Source organism: Aedes aegypti, chromosome 3 (assembly GCF_002204515.2).
Source record: "Aedes aegypti strain LVP_AGWG chromosome 3, AaegL5.0 Primary Assembly, whole genome shotgun sequence".
In the NCBI taxonomy this organism is placed as follows: Eukaryota; Metazoa; Arthropoda; class Insecta; order Diptera; family Culicidae; genus Aedes; species Aedes aegypti.
In genome coordinates, this window is record NC_035109.1 from 330576647 (window position 1) to 330599313 (window position 22667).

Genomic DNA, 22667 nt, shown 5'->3' on the forward strand with positions numbered 1-22667 from the left:
ACTTCGATGATGCTGAACGCAATTTTTGATGTCTTCTCGTTTTATTATGCCGCAATTATTTTTGGCGTCCAGTCTTCTATTGGTTTGATCATAAATTTTGCCTTCTTTCAATAATATGCTGTTCTTTATATTTATACTGTTTTTTATATTTTATTATTTAGTTAAGCTAAATGTTAACCATTTTTATATTTTGCTGGTTTATCAATCCTTGCAAGATGTGCTGTTAGAATGATAATTACTTTAAAATTTGCCAATGTTCAACGCATATTTTTTTGCAAACACATGATCTCCTCTTTCGAGATATGCTGGAAAAAATGTTATTTCAATCACAAATTTTCCCTTCTTTAAATAGCAAACAGTGTTTTAGATGAACACTTCCAAAAAATTTTTTTTTGAATCGTTCAAAAGTTTAGCCACAAATATTTTCTTTCAAAAATATGTTGTTCATTTGATTTATGCTATGAGAAGTTTTTTTTTGCGTTATAGTCTTAAACATTTTAAACGAAAAATAATCTGCTCTCGTATATGGGTTATTTGTGCAAATTGCTGCAATTATAGATCTTTGGATAAGATTTTGTAAATAAATTTTCCCTTCTTTAACCAAGTAATTTTCATCAAGTGTTACGTCTAAACTGGGACAGAGCTTGATTTGCAACGAAATATTCTATGAGCGAACTTTCTTTGACAATTTACTTTTTTCAAATATGTATATCGCAACAAGCTCAAATATACTCTTTGTTCTGTGATGTGGAGAATATTATTATTCCGAAAAGATCTTCCACCAGACCCGTCAACGAGTTTTATTTAGTTATGCTCTCTAATGCCACTACAATTTTTGACATTCATAGCTTGGAATATCTCTGAACAATCGCCACGCTCATTGAGAACCTACGAAACATTTTTGCTATAGGCTCGGTGATGTTGATCTCGGTAAAAACTTCGTAAATGCCGATATCCATTCTAAGTCAATCATTTTGCCAAACGGTCACTATGCCAAACGACTTTATGCCAAACGACCTTATGCCAAACAATTTTATGCTAAACGGGTTACAATCTGCAGAACCACTTGGGCACTTCTATGTTTCACTTTGGAATGGGGGGGGGGGGGGGGGGGGGGGGGTTCCTCCCGGTTGAATTGTCTGAAGCTTTGCAATAAGAAGCGTATCCGTACGTTGCATATTGTGGCCAAATATGAGGTTCGCAGCTTTCGAAAAATCCCACTGTCGAAGTAAATCAAAAGGGCCAAGAATAGGATCCGGCTCCCTATCAGTAGAAATTTGATAAAATATTTTTTCAGAGCTTTTGGGGGTTACGCACAAACCATGTCACGCTCTACCAGGCAAGAGAATACCTCCATAAGAATAAGTAAAACGTTGATCGAGTGTATTGAACAGGTGATGAATAGTTTAATTTATTTTGCAAGCTTTCTGATGATAGTTTTGACTGTCCTACCCAGGTGTTTTTATGCGTAGTACATGAGTGAAGAAGGGTGTCACCCAGACTAAGTTTTAAAAAAAGAACTTATTCGATCTACTGCCTAAAACGAACTGAACCTTTATTCAATTATTGATTACGATCAAACCTCACTACCTACTGCAATGCTTATGCTGTTGCTGTGGAAGAACTGATGATGCCGCGGGTCCAAAGGGCTGTGGCTTCGTTTAGTGGTCTCGTTCGGTGGTTGTCCACGTAAATGCTACCTATGTTGTCAGGTGATGAAATGCTGATGCTAGACTACTGTTTCCGTTCTACTAGCTGGGCTATCGTCGTCGGTGTGGTGGACGTCGTCGTTGTTGTTGTTGTTGCCGGGAATGATGAAAATGATGATACACCAATAAAGCGATTGGTGTATGGATGATTGTTGAGGATCGGTAAGGGTTCGATCTTAACTACTCCCCCTTTTGGAGACGATTCGTCCCGAATTGTACTGGTCTCAGGTTTAATTTCTGGTTTGCTTTTAGACTCCATGGATGCTCCAATATGAAGAAATATCTGTCTGCGTTTTCTCGAAATCCATGAAAGACCTGCAACGATACTTAGAAGAAAACATACGGTCGACATACTTAGAGATGTGTATGTCTGAATTTTGTATTCCTTAGTTAATGCTTCAATCCGATGTCTATTATGGATGTGAATTTCTTCCATATTATTCTGGATTTCCAGGGTCTGTTCATTGATATGTAAACCATCTAATGGCATAACAAAAGTCGGTTCTGATTTGTTTGCTTCGACATTTGAGAACTTGGTGCCATTTATTATGACAGAGCAATTGTGGAACTCTATCAAATACGTTCCAGATAAGTTTCGTTTTGAAAGACCACAATTCGATTCGATTTCTGTGTTATTGATGTTTTTAGCGACAAGGTAATTGTCCATGATCGCTTTGATCTCCGTTGATTGATAGCATTTTACGAAAGTACAGTTTCCTGATAGTCCTCTTAGTAGGTTTGAGTAGCAAAGGTCGCCGGTTATGTCCTCTAGGCTGCTTAGATTGCACAGCCTTGTCCTTTCGATTCGCAGGCAATCCTTCTTGATGAAATATGTTCTGTTGTCGCTTTGCAAAGCAGCATTAGCAGGAAGTTTTAAAATTTTATCTACTACTGGAAGAGGTTCTAGGAAAAAATGTGTTTACATAGCTTTTTCTATTTTTGGAATTGACACAACAAATATTAGTTTTGAATGGTTATAAAATGCTGACAATTCTAAATATTCATAAATTTGATCTAAACTGTTCGTCCTAATGTTTTGTTCTTCTAATATATCTGAAACAAATCCTAACTCTTCAATTGAAAGTATTTGTTTGGGAATAATGTTAGTTCTTGCTAACTGAATTGATTCAAAAATGTCTTCTAAATGTGATTTAAGGTTGTCTAAGTTGTAATTGATTTTCAAAATTTCTCTAAATAATTTAAAGTTTTTGTTGGTTTCGTTTTCAAATCTAGCTGATATAATGTTTTTAGTTATTTCACTCTGTTGTTGATTTAAACGGTTGATAATGGAATTGATTCTATTTTGGAGTTGTAGATTAATTTTAAGCTGTTCGTTGTTTTCGTTAATGAGTCTTTTGTTCTTGATCTGCAGTTCAAAAATATTTTTCGAAATTTGTTCATAGTCGTTATGGTCCATATTTCCTGTAATTCTTTTTATTCCAGTTCCGAGAAAATTAAATAATCCTCTTTTATTTCTTTGCTTTGGCCGAAGATTATTGAATAAACTGTGAACGGTTCCATATTTCGATTCTAAGATTTCAAACATATCAGTAAAATTTGAGAATGTCCGTATTCCTTGAATATTAGCAAGCAATTTTCTAAAAATAGGTTCGTAATTATCCAGTTCTAGGATATGAAACAATCTGTGATTGCCTATTTTTATAAAACTGTTGCCAGTTTCTATGGTTAAAAGACCGGGGTTTTGTTTGAGATTAATGACGTGGATGGATTGTGGTTGGGATAGCTGAGTAAGGAATGTGGTTGTTATCAGGATATTCCAAATAAACGTCATCTAAAAAGAGAAAACAAATGAAATAAACACATTAGAGATTCTGTGGTGTTACTTTCGGATTCGTCGCAGTTTTTCTTTATGTAATTTTCGACTTAGGATATCTTTGTATGTGTGTTTCCGGTTGGATCGTACTCGCACTTGTTGGTAGCGGTCCTTAATTTTCGACTTCACTCCTTGGATGCGGTTGTATGCCAATTCGTTTTGTTTTTGTTTTGGCGGTTCCTCTCGCTTCCTGTTGTGGTACAGATTCTGTGAGTTTTGTGTCTTGGTTAGTTGTACTTGAACTTCGTCGTACAACTTGTCACGAAGTTCAACAAGGCGTTCCATTTCTATCGGTCTCTCCTGTCCATTTTTGGCTGCATATAAAATTTCACGTGGTTTCATGTTGGTAGCTGTATGGATGCTGTTATTGTATAAAGAACATGCGATTAAAAATTTTTCTTTGTTTGACACTTCACCGTATTTGTGTTTATTAGCGTTAAAAATTTCGGTTATTGTCGAATGAAATCTTTCAACTATTCCGTTTGTTTGACTGTGGTTCGCAGGAGTAAAATATTGTTGTATATTGAGATCTGAGAGTAGTCCTCGAATTTCGATGGACTTAATTGCTGGTTCGTTATCCGAGACAATCAAGCTTGGAGTGCCGTACAGTGTTATGTATTTTATTATCGCCTTTCGTATATCCGCAATTGATCTTGATTTTATTGGGATTAATGTTCCATACCTTGTGAACTTGTCTACTACAGATAAAAACAAATTTGGTTGAGCGATGTAGATATCTATGTGAATAATTTCAATGGGTTGTTTCGGTATAGAGGTTTCACCAAATTTAATTTTGTAAGGTTTTCTCTCGTATTTTGCTTTATTACAAGTATCACATAGGATGATGTACTTCCTAACTTTCCTTTTCATATTAGGAAAAAAGAATCTCCTTTTTATCTCCTCCAGATTTTCACGAATACCTCTGTGAGCTGTTTCGTGGGTATCCTCGATAATTGAGTTTTGATCTTCTAAGTTTGGTAGATCAATGAGAATTTTTTGTGATATGCAGAGTTTGAAAGTTTTGCATCTACTAAAATAGTTTTTGTATACAATTTGTAAGGATTGTATCACGTTTTCAGGACACATAATGCAGTTTGATCGTCTGGGATCCATGTATTCTTTCAAAATTCGAATTAAAAGTGGTACACCAAATGTTATTTTCGTAATAGTTCTTCGGTACACACGAGGGAAAATTTCTTCGTATGTCTCAGATTCGTTAGGGTCAATTTTTAAAATAATTTGGTTGTGAAAAAAATTTATTGGTTTTTCTGTACATTTGATGAATTCAGAGTCATCTGTATCAGCAGAATGCACTGAACAGTCGTCTGAGTCGGAATCATCTTCGTTCACGTTGATATCATGTGTTATCCTCGATAGAGCATCAGCGACAACGTTTTGCTTACCGGGTCGGTGTGTTATTTCAAAATCATATTCTAATAACTGTAGACGCCATTTAACTAGTTTTGTATTGGGTGTTTTGAGGTTTAGTGCGTATGTTAAAGGTTGGTGATCCGTGTATAATGTAAATTTTCTACCAAAAAGGTAGGGTCTAAAATATTGAGTTGCCCATACGATCGCTAATAATTCTTTTTCTATTGCTGAATATCTTTCTTCGGTTTTCGTCAATGTTCTAGACGCATATGCTACGGGTCTGTCTTGTCCAATAGCACCTTGGGATAGAACGGCACCTAGAGCAAAATTACTAGCATCTGTGGTTAACACGAATGGTTTTTCGAAATCTGGATATTGAAGGATATCGCTTTGAGTTAAAAGTTTTTTGCATGCAACGAATGTTTTTAAAAAAAATATCTGTGTGCTCTACGTGTTCGCCTTTCCTCAGTTGAGCAGTGAGAGGTTTTGTTATTCTGGCGAAATTGCGAACGAATCTACGATAATATCCTAAAATTCCTAGAAAGCCTCTTAGTTCTTTCTGGTTTTTGGGGATAGGCCAATTTTGAATTGCTTCGATTTTGCTTGGATTTGGTTTAACGCCATTATCTGTCACAATATGGCCTAGAAATGCCACTTCTTTCTTAAGGAATTCACTTTTATCTAGCTGTATTTTGAGGTTTACTTTTTCCAATGCCATAAATATTTTTGTCAAATTTTCAATATGTTCTTGAAGAGAAACAGAAAAAATAATAATGTCATCCATATAAACAAGACAACATTTTCCAATTAGGTCACGGAGTAAAAGTTGCTGGAGCATTTTCAGTCCAAATGGCATTCTTAAGTATTCGTATAATCCATGTTCTACGGAAAAGGCTGTTTTCTGGATATCATCTGGGTGAACTTCGATCTGGTGAAAGCCAGATGCTAGGTCCAATGTTGTGAAATATTGGCATTTTCCTAGTTTGTCTAATATTTCGGTTATGTTGGGTAGTGGGTATTTGTCATCTATAGTCTTTTCATTAAGTTTTCTATAGTCGACTACTAATCTCCACTTCTGTTGTCCAGATGCATCTAATTTCTTTGGTACGATCCAAATTGGAGAGCACCAAGGAGACGTGCTGGGACGTATGATGCCTTGAGACAGCATCTTAGAAACTTGTTTTTGTACCTCCTCTTTATGACAACAGGGGTACCTGTAGCTTTTTGCATGAACGGGTAGATCGTCTTTGGTTTCTATTTTATGTTTAATGACGTTCGTAAAGCTTAGATTGTCACCTTCCAAATAGAAAACACTTGGAAATTTCGAAATCAAATTGATCAATTTTCGCTTCTCTTCTATGTTTAAATGGTCGATTCGAAGCTGATTTTTCAATCTAGGATCTATTGATGTGTTATCAAATACATATCCAGGTTCATAATTTTCAACTTTTTGCACTACTTCAAAATTATTCAATTCGGAGAAAATGAGTCGATTAGGGCTGATTTTCACTGGAACTTCACAGCAATTTTTCAAAAGAACTGTAGCTTTGTTGTCTTTTGCTGTGTAGAGTCCTGGTAGAATCATTACTTCGTCTGTTAGAGGAAGTGGATGTTCGACGAAAAAGTCGCCATTCGGTACATTCGTTTTTAGAGGTAATGGAATTTCTTCATATGCATTTAGATTGCGACTAAATGAATCGGGGTATTTTCGAAGCATGTTAACTGATGTAGTAGGAAGTTTGAGAGTATTAGATGAGGTTAAAATTTCTGCTTTTAGATTTCTGAGTGATTCGTATCCAATCAGTCCGTCGAAGTATGGATGGAATTTCAAAGCGTAAAAGGTTAGTGGTTGGTTAAACATTTCGATTTCAACACATTTGTTAATGTTGTGTTTCCCATTGATATTTTTGACTCCTGTAGGTGTACAGTTTTTCAGAAAACATGTGCTAATTTTGTCAGGATCTACGTAGTTCTTGTTGGCACCAGTGTCAACTAAAAACTTTAGTTCGCCAAATTTAGTTTTCATTTTTATATAGGGTATAAAATTATTACTGTTCATGTTTCTGGTGTTTCGGGCAATTCCATCTGAAAATTTAAGGTATCACCCTCTGGTTCAGTAACGGGTTGTTCTTCGGAACTATTATTGATATTAACTTGCTCATAATTAGTTGCATCATATTGGTAACAGTTAGATGGCTCACTATATTGACCGTAGTAATCGATTGGTTCTGTCCAATTTACTTCATGAAAATTTGGTCTATTCATATAATTTACTTTTAAACTTCTCAATGACTGGTCGATTTCCATTGGAGTGGGTTTTGGAGGACGATAGGTTCCGGAAGGAGGTTTACTAAATTGGTTAGGATTTCGGTTGAATGGATTGGATGGGCCAGGTTGTTGTGGTCTTTGAGAATGATTTGGTTGACTGGGAGAAAATGTACGTTGAAATGGTACTTGAGGTTGGAATGGAGAGAACTGTTGAGGGGTGTGCTGTAGTTGTTGTGGACGTTGGATTGGTGCGACGTGTTGGAATGGATTAGTTTGGATTGGGTAACTTGGAAACGAATTTTGTGTTACCGGAGTTTGCTGAAATCTTGAAAATGGGTTTGAAAATTTGTTTTGAAATTTGTTCCTAGTAGGGACAGGTGGGGTATAAGATTTTTGTTTGTGATAATAAAAGTTTCTTTCTTCAATACATCGTCTTAAAGCGTCTTTCAACGATGTGGGACATTGAGCACGGATGACAGTGCCTACCGGTTCATTGAGCCCTGCAAGAAACACTTTCAGGCCTATTTCCTGGTAAAATAGATTTTTCGCGGCTCTTACGTCACTGTTGTGTTCGTTTAAATTTAATTAATTTACCATAAGAGACAACATAAAAGTTATTTCCTTATAGAAATCTTCAATCTCCTTATCCGCTTGTGTAATTTTAAACAGGTCCTTTGTGAGAGATACTTCATCTTTTTTGTCGCTGTAGTGTGTAATCAGACTGTTTTTAATTCCGTCCCAGTCTGTGCTAGTGCCATAAAATTCTAGAACATTGTCAGCGTCTCCTATAATTTTGGATCTGATGGCAAGAAGCCATACAGTGTAAGCTGGAGTGTTCTTGACCTTTGAAATTTCAGGCATAAGATCATCAATAGATCTTATGAATGAATGTAATTTAATGGGGTTACCATCAAATGGTGGCAACATCCTAATAATTTGTGGGGTCTGAAGGGCTCGCAAGGCGCCTTCTACCGAATTTTGTTGCTGCACAACAGCGGCTTCGTTTGCAATTGATTGGTGGTGCGTAGCGAACGCTTCCAACTCTGCTATTCTAGAGTCGCGTTGTTGCATTATGCCCATTAATTCTCTGATCTGGGTTTCTAACTCTCCGACTTGGATAGTGATCAAGTCACGGTTCTCGTCAAACTTTTTTGCCATTTTTCAGACTTGAAGTCAAAATTGATTAAAAAAATCCTTTCAAAAAATGGTAAAAAAAATACAAGTGAAGAGAATTTATGTTTTTTAGGATTTTTGTTTTAAATTTGGATATAAAAAAGGCTAAATTAATTATTTTTCTGTCACTGTAATAGATATTTTTTCTTATATTTTGTTATTTTGATCATTCACTTAAATCACTCTGATAATCACTTACATAAAAAAGCTTAATTCTACTTACGGTTTTATCCGATGTTCCCTCGGATGGTTAAATTGTCCGATATTCCCTCGGATGGTTCGATGTCTTCTAGCAGGTGTGAAGCTTCGTTAAAGATGATTTTGGTGTCTCGGTGAACCGCCGGTGCACAAGAATCTGTAGTTTAGGTGTTTCCTCCTTTGCTCTTCGGTAAGCCGCCGATGATTTCAGATAAGAACACTTTTCACTACACTTTAACTACTCCACGCTAGAACTGCCGACTGCGCCAGTGAAGAAGGGTGTCACCCAGACTAAGTTTTAAAAAAAGAACTTATTCGATCTACTGCCTAAAACGAACTGAACGCAAAATTTACAACAAAATTTTAAAAAATTCATAACTTTTTTGTCCATGATTTCTCCATCTTGACCCACTGTGCAAAAGGCTTCATTTTTTGTCTACTTTAACATATAAAAAAATAAAAAAACAAAACAAAAATACGATTGTTGAGAAAATTGATTTTTAAGCTTTATTTTCGATATATAAAAAATTACAACATTTTTTTTACAGTGTATATTTTTTTCCAGATAGTCCCAACAATAACCTTAAACTTTGCGGAAGGCACCAAACTGATCGGACAAACCGTTTCTAAGTTATAATTTTTTGAAAATTATTAGGGGGATTCACTTAACAGCATAAAACACTGCGTAAGTGATGCTTAAATGATTAACTAAATATTTCATGACGTTGCGAAAAAATTATAATGAAACATTTCGGATTGCCAAATTTACGCTTATCGCATCCAAGAACGCTTTGGTAAGCTGACATTGTCAATAATTTGTTTTCATGGAACGGATACGGAAAAGACGGAAGCAAGACGAGTTTGCACTGGAAACCAGAACTTTATGCTGTAAAACGGTTACAAATTCACTGACCAAGGAGAGCTTTATTTGGATCTGAATGCACGAGTTAGTTTAAGATAGCTAACCTAGGTTCAGTGACGTCTGAAACGTGGAGTTTGTTCTGAGTGGTGACTTTAATCTATATAAATAAAAATGGAGTGGTGTTTGTATGTCACGAATTGACCTGAGAACGGGCTATCGGATTTTGAAATTTATCATGTAAATATGATCCTGAACTGTTCCGACGTGTTTGTGTGTATAAAAAACTCAAGATGTTCACATGAAAGTTAGAAAAAACGGGAGCGAACGGAACTGCCTGTTTTGTATGGGACGTCCATGACGTTTTTCAGCAGCCAACTTGATGGCAAGACGAAGTTTGCCGGAACCACTAATTATGAATATAATGTCTGAGACTTTCAGTCCGTGGTTGGTCCATCTCGGGGCATCGTTTGGCCTTTTTACTTTACAAAATTGGGTGGAGACAACCAATAAACGGACTTCAATGGTTTTAAACCGTTTTAGATTTAAATTTAAAGTTAGGCACGTCTGAGTTATCTTTCTATCACATGAATCGGAATCAGCTGCAGGTTACCTGGTGAAAGCAGTCTTATATGGAATCTTTAATCATCAAACATGGCTTTCGTTAAGTAAAATGCTGATGCGCCAACCATTTGCCTCAGTTGAAGGATTAACCACTATCAATATTATCAATGCATATGACGTTATGAAAGTGCCAAATTCAGCCTCAATAACTCCAAAAATTGATCAACATTTCGAGCTGGTAAAACAGATTTTGGCACAAATTATTGACGTTGCCAACGCGATGCGGTGGTTAGACTTGTGGACAACTAGATCACAATTATCTCATTTGACATTCCAGCGAATCTAATGAGGAATATTTCATTTGAAAAGTTTCATGGCTGAAGTTACGCAGAATTATGTATTACGCGACTTTAAGTGAATACCCCTATTAAGGATTTTTTTCTTAGGCCCTTTTCAAAAGTAAGGCTAGAGTCAAAATGGCGAGCCGATGATGCAAAAAGGCATTTTTGGGCATAAAGAAAGCATGTGCAAAATTTCATCCAAATCAAAAAATACAAAAGTAAACCGACATTCGAATTCAAATCGAACCGCTCAAAGGTTATTTTGAACAGAATTATGGTCCACATAAATTAACATTAAATTTTTGCCAATGAACAGTTCGGATTCCACCATGGACATTCGACCACTTATCTAATTTTTCGTGAAACAAATTTGATTCGTTCCAAAGAATCTGAAGGCTATTATGCTGGTCTTGCTCTCCTAGACATAGAAAAAGCATTCGACAGTGTTTGATATGAAGGCTTGATTGTAAAATCCAAAAAACTTTAATTTCCCAATGTATGTATGTAGAACAATCCAAAGTTGTCTGTCAGATCGTACACTTCAGGTTAACTATCAGAACTCCAAGTCTGAAAGACTTCCTGGTGTTCCTCAAGGCAGCATTTTGGGACCAATATTATACAATATTTTCACATCTGACTTACCTGAGTTACCTCAGGGATGTCAGAAATCTTTATTTGCAGATGATACAGGACTCTCCGCCAAAGGAAGCCAGCATGTCATCTGTAGTAGATTGCAAAAAGTTTGGATATTTTTTGCAAAAATGGAAGATTTTTCCTAATGCTTCCAAAACTCAACTAATAATATTCCTGCGGCAAATGAAATGTAATATGTTGTTAACAATATGTTAATAAATGCTTAATTTAGTTTTACCAAATTAGTATGATAGTGTTTTACTGTGTTAGTACCTAGATATCGAAATGAATGTATTGTTTGGAATGACACTAATAAAAATATTTAAAAAAACCAGTTGTCCATTCAAAAATCATCAAAGTCACCCCGTTTTCCGGTACCTTCAATTGTACTGGTGAAGTGAGTGTCGAACGAACGTAGAGGTTGGGAGACCGTGTTGAATCAGCGGGGATGGAATCGGAAAAGGAATGCGAAATGAGCACCGAAGAATGTGGGATGATGGTGACCACGCTAACGTTAGGGAAGTCAAAAGAAACCGGAAACGAATGTGAGCTTTTTTGGGGCAGTAAATTTGAGGAGTGCGACTGCTGGTGGTAGGTACGGAATTTGGCCAGGAAAGATGTGCCAAACGAGCGATAAATGGCTGTAATGCCATAATTTAAATTGTCCGCTCGGGGGCGTACGGTGGGAATCAGGCAGAATCATAGGACTTTGCTGGATTGACAAAGTTGCTCTCCATTAAAGGTCAGATGAAATATTATCTAGATTGGTGAGATAAGGCTTCAGGCTTAACGTTTGAAGCATAAATAAATAAGTATTTTAGATGATGTTAAATTATTCAGCTGATCGGAATTATTTATCATCCTCTATCATGAGTGTTTACCCGTCAATTGTTCAAAATTTCTGATATGTAATACTAAGTAGAAAGTAAAGATACTTACAGGTCTCTTTGCCAAAGGACGAAACTTGCTTGTCATCTGCAGTAGATTGCAAAAAGTTTGGATATTTTTTCTTCATAGTTGCAAAAATATAATATTTCTTCTTATGCTTCCAAAACTCAACTAATAATATTTCCACATAAACCAAAATCAGACATGTTGTCACGATGATAGTGGTAACAATACATTTGTCAGATAAAGTTGAGTTTCTAGAGCTTATACAAAATAAAAATTGTGTGAGTAAAATACAAAATGTCTGTATGCACTAATTAACAGAAATTTGAAACATTGAACTAGCTTTTAATCTTCAAACAAATTTCCAGACCAGCCAAGTTGAATGCTGTACTAATATGGACTAGCTGTTGTAATACCAGGAATAAAACTCAGCAGAAGATTCAAAACAAAATTTTGAAAATGATTCTGAAGCTCCCTTCCTGTAACAACAAAGTTTTTAGAACATTATAAATCTTTAGGCTGGAATAGCCTTCAACTAGGCAAGTCCATTATGCAATGTCACGCCTCTCACACCGAGTACCTGGCATCAAATCCCATCCCCGAGATAGTCACTTATGACAGTTATAGTGATGAATTCCTTCGGAAGGGAAGTAAAGTCGTTGGTCCCGAAATTAACTTGCCCAGGGCTAAAAATCTCGTAAATACAGATAGAAAAAAAAAACTAGATAATATTCTTAGATCCATCAAATACACAAGCTTTTCAAAGTTACTGCACCCTCACAATCTACTGCATAACAACGAACTTTGGTTCGTTGCTTAAAAACTCCTGCTCATCTCGTGTATCTTCATTCGATTCTAATCAAGATACGCACACGAAACCCACTTCTACTTTAATGTGGTTCTATCTATTATGTTAAACAGCTTCCCTCTTCACTAGTTTCCGCCTTTTTGTCCAGTTGGAGATAAAAACTTTTGCTCTACTCTTGTCTTCCGGCAACCGTTTTGATGAAACTGATTCTATTTATCATCCCTCTCCATTCTGTTCCACCAATGGCCACAATCTGTCTCTAAGAATCTGCAACCACATTGCCGCAGCCAAAGTTTCATGGTCCTGATTGCTGATAAGTCAAATATGAATGTTCTCCGCAAGGTCAAGTTTGGGACGGAATGGGAAGGAAGCCACTCAGAGCTACTAAATCTTATTGAGTTTTAGACAACTTTGACGTCCATCTCGCCTCTAAGCTACAACGATTTTGACACCATGGTTCTGCAGCGACGAAAATCGGTCCCTCGCCGGGAATTGATACCGCTCCCTACCCTAATCAAAGCATAACCCGAAAAATATTGATACAGCCATCATCGATTCCAATCACGTCGTCGTCGGTCGATTGGTCGGTAGCCACCAGCATGAGCAACTCACACGCTACAGCTACATACAGCAGTGGGATAATCCCTTCGGGGAGTTGTCTACGTTTAGACGAAAGTAGGAGAGATCTCGAAAATTGGCTTTGTTTTCGCACTGAGCCGAAATATTCCCACGACCCCCATTCCAGGTCCAACATCTGATGCCATCATGGAACGAATATTTTTTCCCCTTGTGCTCACATGGGAGCATGGAAGTAGCCAGGGGGATTTTTCCCCTCCCCCTATATACAAAAACTTCCCTGAAAATTTCTCTCAAGATATCTCCAAGAATTCATTTATGAAATCTTGACATCATATTGGAAAGAATACAAGGATTCCTCCAAGCATTTGTCTAAGCTGGTAGTTTCAGTACCATAGAAATTCCTTCATCCTCCCCAAATTAGTTGGGAGTTACTTTAAAAATTGACCCTCTTGAGATACTGCCATGAAGAAATCCATAAAATTCTTTAGAGATTCCTTCAGAAATCCCTTTTCTTCATGTCCTTCCAAAAGATTATTCTGGAAATTCTCGATGTAATGCAAGCTGTGACTAACCTAATATTTTATTCAGAGATACCTCTGAGAACTCTTCAACGAACTCTTTTAGAAATTCCTCCAGTAGCTTTACCAATATTGCTTCTGGAAGCAGGCATTACAATATCATCTGATCACTAAGATCATCTTTGGATGGCGGAGAGATATTATCATCAATCCAAGAGCGCTTTGATGTGATATCATCTTTCGATCTAATGCTTCAAAAGATATTTTTGTCAGTTGCTTGGGCATTTTAATCGTATTCTTTCAAAGTTTTTCTAGTGCTGAATATAGCAGATTCTATAATAAATTGGCAAATAATACAAACATAGATGGTTACAGAGAAGCTTATGTTAGTCAAACAATGTGGTACATATATGGATTCTGGAAAATACTAAGAATAATCATGTAGACAATCCGATTGATTCCCTAGAAAATTATTGGGCAGGAAGAGGTTACTTTTGAAATTCTACAAGGACTTTTTCTATGATCTATGGTTTTCTGGCTGAATTTTTAGTAGATTCTTAACGGAATCACATCATCTCTCCCATAATCGATTTCTAACAACATATTGTAGATTACATCCACGGTGGACCAACACAAAAATGTGAATTCTCCTTCAAATGTGACTACAGATCAATGTGGTGTCAAATGCAAATGTCGGTGCGGTTATTCATTACCTTAGTTCAAGAACGAAAAAGAAACGTTTTTTCTACTCGCTACAACTTGTTTGTTAGTTTAATTTGGGGGGAAGTGCGTGGTTTCAAAGACATGTTTAGATCCCCTGAACATTCTTGAAGGATCGGATCCCTGTGTGCAGTTTTTTGTGCAGATTTCTTGTAAGGAATTTGGTGCATTCATCTACAGTTTGTCCACCGGCTATGAGTTTTTTGCTTATGTCTGACGTCTTGGCTGGACGTTAAAGTGTTCTATTTGTTGGAATTTTTGGATGTACACAGCATACTTTTTGCAAAATTCGTGGGTTTAAAAAAAAATAATTTCTATTCCAATAAATAGTGAACTGTGGAATTTTGTTTTGCGAGAGTTTTGGTTTATTTCTAGTGAAGTTATTGACATTAGTTTTGCACACATCGTTTCTTCTAAAAAAAATTGCTCAAACCCAACGGGAGTCTCTCTCTCGAAATTTCCGGAAAACCAGGCAAGGTTATTGCTGAGCGCATCTTTTCAGGAGATCCTGAAAAGGTAATTCCGGTTAGTCGATACATTTTCGAAAAAAAAAACAGAAAAAGTCAGAAGCAAGAACGAATGGCATCTCTTGGTTGTTTGCAAATCTACAAGTAAAATCCAATCATTAATTGATCTTATCAAAAGTGTATCATTTACTTATTTCTATAGACTTACTTTTGGGCTTCAGAGATTGTTTGGGTTTCAGAATGTTCCGCTGGAATCATAGTTCAACTATAAATTTGCCTTCAAACACTGTCACTGTTTTCGACAGTTCTTCGCAACGGTTTACTGCGCGTGGACTACTGAGTTTAAAGATATTATCTTGCATCAAATGAATCAAAGATATGCATGAAAGATCGATCAAAGAGCTCTAAGGTGATATCTTATTATTCGATCCGTATCTTTCTCAGAAGATCAAAAGATGAGATAAAATGCAATGCCTGTCTGGAAGTTTTGCAAATTTTATCCAGTCCAGAAATTCCACTAAAACTATTTCAAGAATTGCCTCAGACAGTGATTCCCCAAGAGATAACTTCAGAGATTTCCCAGTAGTTTGCCTTAGGTAGTTTTTGATATTATAATAGGAATGTTTATGAGGCTTGTTCAAGGAAGTTTGAAGAAAGCCTCAGATAATTTATATCAGTTTATGAATTTCGCTTGTATATTTGTCCAAGCTTTCGTTTTCAGATTATTATAACAACTACTGCAGATATTTTTTGAAATAGCTCCAATATCGACATCCAATATTAGCCAGTAAGTTCTCTGGGATTCTATCAGAATTTTCTCTCCTAAGAGCCATGCATACCTGGAACCATGAAATTATCAAACTTGCATAAACCTAAAATGTTCTTTCGCAGAGTTTTACTTTATGGTCTAACTTTCCAGAAAATGCATGCCATCTATCCGTAAAAAATACTTACAAATATTTGAGTTTTAAAATTTTATAAGAAAGATCCTAGGTGGACGACTCATCAGACAGAATATGCAAATACCTTGCATGTCCCAATTTAATCGAAAATCTGAAGCAATGCGAAAAAAAATTGATGAAATATAAAATTGACCATTTTACTAATTTTAGCTTAGGGCTCATGTAGCATATGGCAACTTAGATATCATTGTCAGTTATTAAACCTTCTCGTCTTTGGACCAATTAGCAAGAGAAAAGTCCAGTTTTTATATGCTTTTGCCATTCAACTATATTCTGGTAATATAATTTTCTAAAAAAAAGTGGTAGTATTTGTCTAACTAAGAAAGGTGGATTTAATAGATAACTATCACGATACAGTCATCATTCGTTCATTGCAACATGACAAAAAATGAATACCTTTTGTTCATTACAAAGCGTATGCAATGTCAAAGGGACACTGATGTGTATTTAACTGCATTTGACAGTTGTGTGTGACAGAAAAATAGCAATGAATTGCCTTTTGATTGCAACATATTGCAGATTTACAATGGAAAGCATTACAGTTGAAGGAATAGCGATGTACGAATGTTCACTGTACAACAAAACCTATTATCAAGGGAAAACTTTTTATACATTCGATATGTGCAATCTGCGATCTAAAGAATTAAATCTATATTTCATATTACCTTAAGGTGAAGATGAATCGAAGCCACACCTCAAATTTTCAAGAGCACAAATTTGGAGAACCGAACACCCGATTGGGCTGAAAACTTAATCGATTGGTCACCACCAGTTAGTGATCAATCGATTATGTTTTCAGTTCAAACGGATGGTTGGTTCTCCAGATTTGTGCTCTTGAAAATTTGAGGTTTGGCTTCGATTCATCTTCACCTTAAGACTGACAAATTAAAACCGTTAGTTGAAATTCTAGACAGTATCAAACAACGTGATTGGTTGTGATTGTGATTTTGAAGCTTTTTAAAGTATGTGGCGAAATTATTATCATCATTGTCTCGCAGAATTGTATATCAGATAAAATTCATCTATTTGATTATGCATTTTTTCAGTCTTTCATAGTGATTTTCATTTATAACGTCAATGCCTATGATACTGTATAAATTTAAGATGAATCAACTCTACATTTAACATGTTTTGATTAGCTGGCAACAATAATAAAATGTAGGATTTTTGTGAAAGTTTTTACATTTCTTAGCACAGATTTTGAAGTACTCGTGAATTGCAGTGATCGACATTAGTTGAGGCTTTATCTAGGTAATGCACCGTGTTATGTTCGTATTTGTATTGCATAGGACTCACAAACCGCAATTACTGCAGCTATGCTGCCGTGAATCGCAAGTCAGTCGCATCTTTTTAAAGTGAAAATTACCTGTGAAGCTTATAGACTCCTTTTCCAAATGAATATTTAAGAAAATCCAAAAGATTCAAATATGATTGAATATTGAAACTTTTACAAATTTCCTTTCTTTCCGATACCTTTCCGATAAAAATTTGAAGATGACCAAAATATAGTTCATTTTTGAGTTACGCTGTGCGGGAATCCGTAGTGGGTCTGATATGCGGATACTTTCCATTATGGTACAATCCGACTTGGCGTTTTTCCTCATTTTACGGAACAAATTGAGGTGTCTCGTTAGTGCAACTGAAAGACCACAGGAAGATGTCAACTCAATTTTAATCAAAATGCAGATGGGACTGACCTGCGATTCACGGCGGTATGATAGATTATCAAAACATCAATCACGTATTCTAGGACTGCTCCGAATACATAAAATGCTGAATGAGATTTGCTGTACTCCTATTTTTTATAGGAAATCTGAAATATTAAACTGATACCATCGTATTATAAATCTTGATCTGCATGTGTGATACTAGCGCACACTGTGCTCAACGACGCAGCTTATGGTTTATAGAGTTTGTTTATTTCTTTAGTTTGTATCGTTGCAATAAATTATTAATAATCAATTGCAACGATAAAAACTGAATAAATAAGCAAACTTATTCACTTATGTCCACCCTTTATAATTTATTAGTTTCAACTTTTTCATTAGAATTTAGATGACTGGGCTAATGCCAAAGAATAGGTTTGATAACTTCTATCTATTTAAGTTTCTATTGATTTTTACCTGGGTAAACTTCGACAACATTTGTTCCCAAAACCGTCATAGACAATTAACTTGCAATGTTAACATAGAAAAACAATTTCGAAATATATTCGGCTCCGTAATGTCATATGCTACATGAGGCCTTAATGAAAAGTTATACAGTTTTCAATTTATTTTCTTCAAATCTTGTTCACTTTGTTTTAGATTCTGAAGAAATTGTAAAATTTGGGGTCATAAAAGGAATTATCATACTCTGTCTGATAAGTCGTAAACTTTGGACTTTTTAAAATATAAAAAATATTAATCTGCGGAAATTTATCAAAATATAACTTCTTTATTTCCAAAAATTCCTGCAAGAGATATTTTTAGAAAAAAAACTGTACAAATACTTGGTGGAGATTCTGAAAACATTCATGAAGTATTTTTAAAAGAAATCCCATAAAAACTACTGGATGAATGTTCTTGGAGATCTTGAAAAAATTTGTGTAGAAATAATGCTTGAAAGAATTCACAGAAGACCTCTCCAGAAAATAATTTTTAGTCATTTGAAACTGTTTCTAAAGAAATTCGCAGATGTTGTAGGTTATGGCCTTCAGTCTATTATGCTCAAAAACGGATTTGTTCAAAAACGGATTTTAAGTTTTCATGCGACGTTTCGGACACATTTATTGTGCCTTTTTCAAGGAATTAACTGTGTTCCGTTTTCTCGTTATATGATACTCTCTTAATTTTGTTTAAAATAGCATAGTTATATCGTAATAACTGCTACGGTAGCGATCCGTTTGTTTTATTTGTCACTTATTTATCTTAAAAGAACTGTATCCCTGTAATCCCTGATGAAAATCCTCGATAAGCCCATGATGGGAGTCGTATACATCTGAATTCGTTCAACGGCGCAAAGGTCAATGTCGTTGAAGGAAGACTCGGTGTTTGGTGAGTCAGCGAAGAACACTCGTGTAGGAATGGCGAAAACGTAAACTTTCTGAACGATTCAGTAGCCCCTAAGGAGTTTCTGTGGAAGCTTCCTCACCACTGTATCTACCACCGTCGTCAGTGACTGACTGAAGGACGCTGCTCGAAAACATTCGAGAAGTAAACCATTTTTGAACGGTTGTATGACGCGCTCGGATAGGATTCGGGATAGAACGTCGTCCATACACAAAGTGAGTTAGCAGACGTCGCTATATTTACGTAGGGAACAATTCATTGCTGGGCGATTGGATTTACGAAAGTTCTGCTGGCTGTTGACTTTGGAGATGGGACAATTGGATGGGAAAACATAGCGTTGATGAGCGATGTTGGCACTGCTGTTAGTGAAAAGTACGATGCAGTTCGAGCGAAAATTATGTCTTATTAGATTTAATTCCAAGGAATTATGAGGCATCAACTGCTGAAATCATATATCAGCAACAGACAGATAAGGGATATCAGGAAATTTCTATTAATCTGAACAAAGTGCTTAACCCTCTATTTCTCATAGCTTCGTTCGACAATTTACCTGCCAAAATGGCATTTGAAAATAAGGTGCCTGAACAAAAGTTGCTACAGCTTAAATCTTGGCTTCTAGGGCTTTAATTGTCTAGATGTAATAATTTAATTTAAGATGTGATGATAAATCTTGAAAATAACATGAAATTCACTTAGCTGAGAACTCACAGCTTTTCATAAAGAACTATGAATTGAATTTGCTAATTATATAATGGAATGGCATGCTTGGTGCAATATAATGCTCACCAAAATTGTTAAACTTGGTTCTACGAAAAGGTTTGCAAACTTAAATATTTATGCATGCTATTTCAAAGAATTACAATTTATATTTTCAAAACAAGTATGACATCCTTGCGATTGCAGTTGATAGATTGAGAAAAGATTTATTCTGAATGGATATATATTTTTCAAATAATCAAAAGTCGGTTTTCTGTTTTGGGGTAACTTTGATAATGGAGTATAATTCGAACAAAATTGAATGCATTACGGAACATTTATAGGGTGTTGCATACATCTAGGCGTTTAACGCTATATGGAAATTTCTGACTAAGATTATAAAAATGGTCCCAGTTTATAAAAAAATGGTTTTCGCTAAGTGATTTGAGACCGAATTAATGTTCTACTATAACTAGGCTGTCAAGAATAAGTGACGAACTCATTATGACTTTATCAAATAGTGATCGTATAGCAGATTGTTTGTAAGCGTAGCAAACATGCTAAAATCTTATAAATTTTTAATATTTCCATATAAATCCTCAAATGCACTTGATTCCGACGAAAATAGCTTTGACATGAAGTGTCATACTAATACTCTTTACTTTTGCATTCGTTTTGCTTAACTGATTAACAGAAACTTCGTTATTTCGTTTAATATGTTGTGGGTCTCGCACTATCAAAGTTATCCCGCTTGACGGTACTTTATGGAAAAATAAGAATAAAATTACTGATAATCTTCAGAGTTTCTTTTCTCGACACGGAAGGTTTCTTTCATCCCTTGTGATTCTTCAAAATCATGAATAGAAGTCCTGAAAGAGTTCTAGAAGGTTCCATCAATAATAACTGCTCTTCACTTGAGTGCTAGGCCACCCACCAGATCTCGCCGCACGATAAACAATTATTCCCGACTATTCCCCGGCATCAAGTCTAATGCGATAACAGTATCGTAAAAGCTCCGAACAAATTGGTTCATCATGATAGTCTTGAACAATAAAAAAGAATTAAATAAAAAATCGATTCATGTCACATCCTGCTGCTGCTGCTGCTGAGGGCTTGCGTGTGACACGGTCATCATATTACCACCACCTCTACACCTGAATGTACGCCCCCCACCCACTACTCACCATTTCGCACCGGGAGCAAATATTCACTACTGTCGGAGGCAATTTTTTGTGCTTTCAATCACCATTTTCCACCCCCGTCGTCATCGTGCGTTGTTTCCTCGAATTACCGCCCCGCATCCCGCCCGGATTATCAATCTTTTGATAATTTCACTCATCCGGTAACGTGGGCCTACGTGTGGTCAAAGCGCGCGCGAGCTAGGCCTAACTTACGGGCGCACAGAGGTCCGGTTTTCTGAAAAGCTGGCAAAATCCCATGTTCCCAAACATGGTATCAGTTGAAAAATAAAATCAAACATTCATCTAATTAGAATTATTTTTTTCAGTGTTCTTAACTCAAAACCTCCAAACAAATCACTTACACCCTTTTGCATTGTACGATTTAGGGACAAAATGTCGTAAGACGAAACGTCGAATGCCAAACCGTTGAAAGGGACAATACGTCGAACTATTTATTCTTTCGGAAGAGAAACATTCTTCCAAGAAATTTTCGTTCCCTTCCATTTCTCTCCTTTGGGCGTTTTGTCCTTCCGATGTTTTGTTTTTTCGACATTTTGTCCCTTCGAAATTTCGTCTTTTCGACGGTTGATTTTCATAAATGATATACAGTTAACTCTTCCTTACTCGATGTTCCGTATCTCGATATCGAGTTAGAGAACCATGGTAAAAGTTGGTTTTCATGGCTAACTCGATGGTCCCTTGGATAGCATTTGCACTGGTTTTGTGTTCTGTAAGTCGATACCTCCTTAACTCGATGGTCCCTTTAATATCGAGTAAGAGAGAGTTGACTGTAACTCACAAACACGTCGGATCCCCTTTTGAATCCAACAATTAAATAATCAGGTTAATCCGTTGACGCGTTCTCAAACCCTTTCGTGACATACAAACACCATTTCATTTTTATCTATATAGATAGATAGATGTGTAATTTATGCCATGATTTTTCTAAATCTGGACCACTGTGCGTCGGTTCGACCCGGTGTACATCAGTTTCTGTGTCAGCGCGGTGAAATTGTGTGAAAGTAATGTGCCAAGGGCCAAGGACTTTCATGTGTCACTCACAGCTGCCTGGGCGCGAATCGGCCGGTATGTTCATTCACGTTTTACGACAGTGTAAAACCACTTGATGGGTTTTATGACCGGTGCATTGGAAAATCAAACAGAATTTGCCTTCGGTTGAATTTGGTCGGTGTATTGCGCTTTGAAAATTGAAGTTGAGAAGGGTTTCACTTGAAACATTGATTAATTTCTGCGAAACATGAAAACCTTTCCTGGAACATTTTTTGATTGATTGGGTTGAATCTTTATATCCACAACGCGAACTGAAATATATTTGTTATTTTTCCTGAAAATCTCTTTAGAATCGTACATTAGAAAAGTTGCAAAATTTGAATACTTCGATTTCATTTATTTTTATTTCCGTGATGATTCTTTCTGTATATTGACAGTTTTAAATCCCACTTTTTTGGAAGGAAGTTGTGAATTCAGAAATTCACCCTTCATTTTGTTTGTTGTTGATACCATGTTTAGTGAATAAACGAAAGAAGACGTGAACTTCGAGAGGTTTTTTTTCCCAAGACGGCGTCCAAGAAGGATTACCACCGCTAGCTTTCGCCAGCGGGTCCAACGAAAAATCGAAGGCACGGATCCAAACAAGGATCGTTAAGGGATCAATAGTAGAAAAATAGTAGTGAAAAGTACTGTTTTAGTAGCACTGAAAGTACCGTTTTAAATTTTAGCACTGAAAAGTACTGTTTTATTGCTTTAGGTAGTTTTTAAGAAAACTTCCAAGAGCAGAGAGAATTCGTGTACGCACAGCACGAAGGTACGATGCGCACTGGGTCA

General features: G+C 36.2%; 1 protein-coding gene and 1 long non-coding RNA gene across 6 annotated transcripts in view; one reads left to right on the forward strand and one right to left on the reverse strand.

Annotated features, from left to right (window-relative positions):
• Positions 1–22667, forward strand: part of LOC5577768 (serine/threonine-protein phosphatase rdgC) — a 229034-nt gene that overhangs the window by 8431 nt on the left and 197936 nt on the right. The window lies entirely within an intron of this gene.
• Positions 1532–8717, reverse strand: LOC110679604. The gene is made up of 2 exons (XR_002502632.1): positions 8579–8717; positions 1532–3501 (listed from the first exon to the last, which is right to left on the reverse strand). It is a non-coding gene; the product is annotated as an uncharacterized LOC110679604 (long non-coding RNA).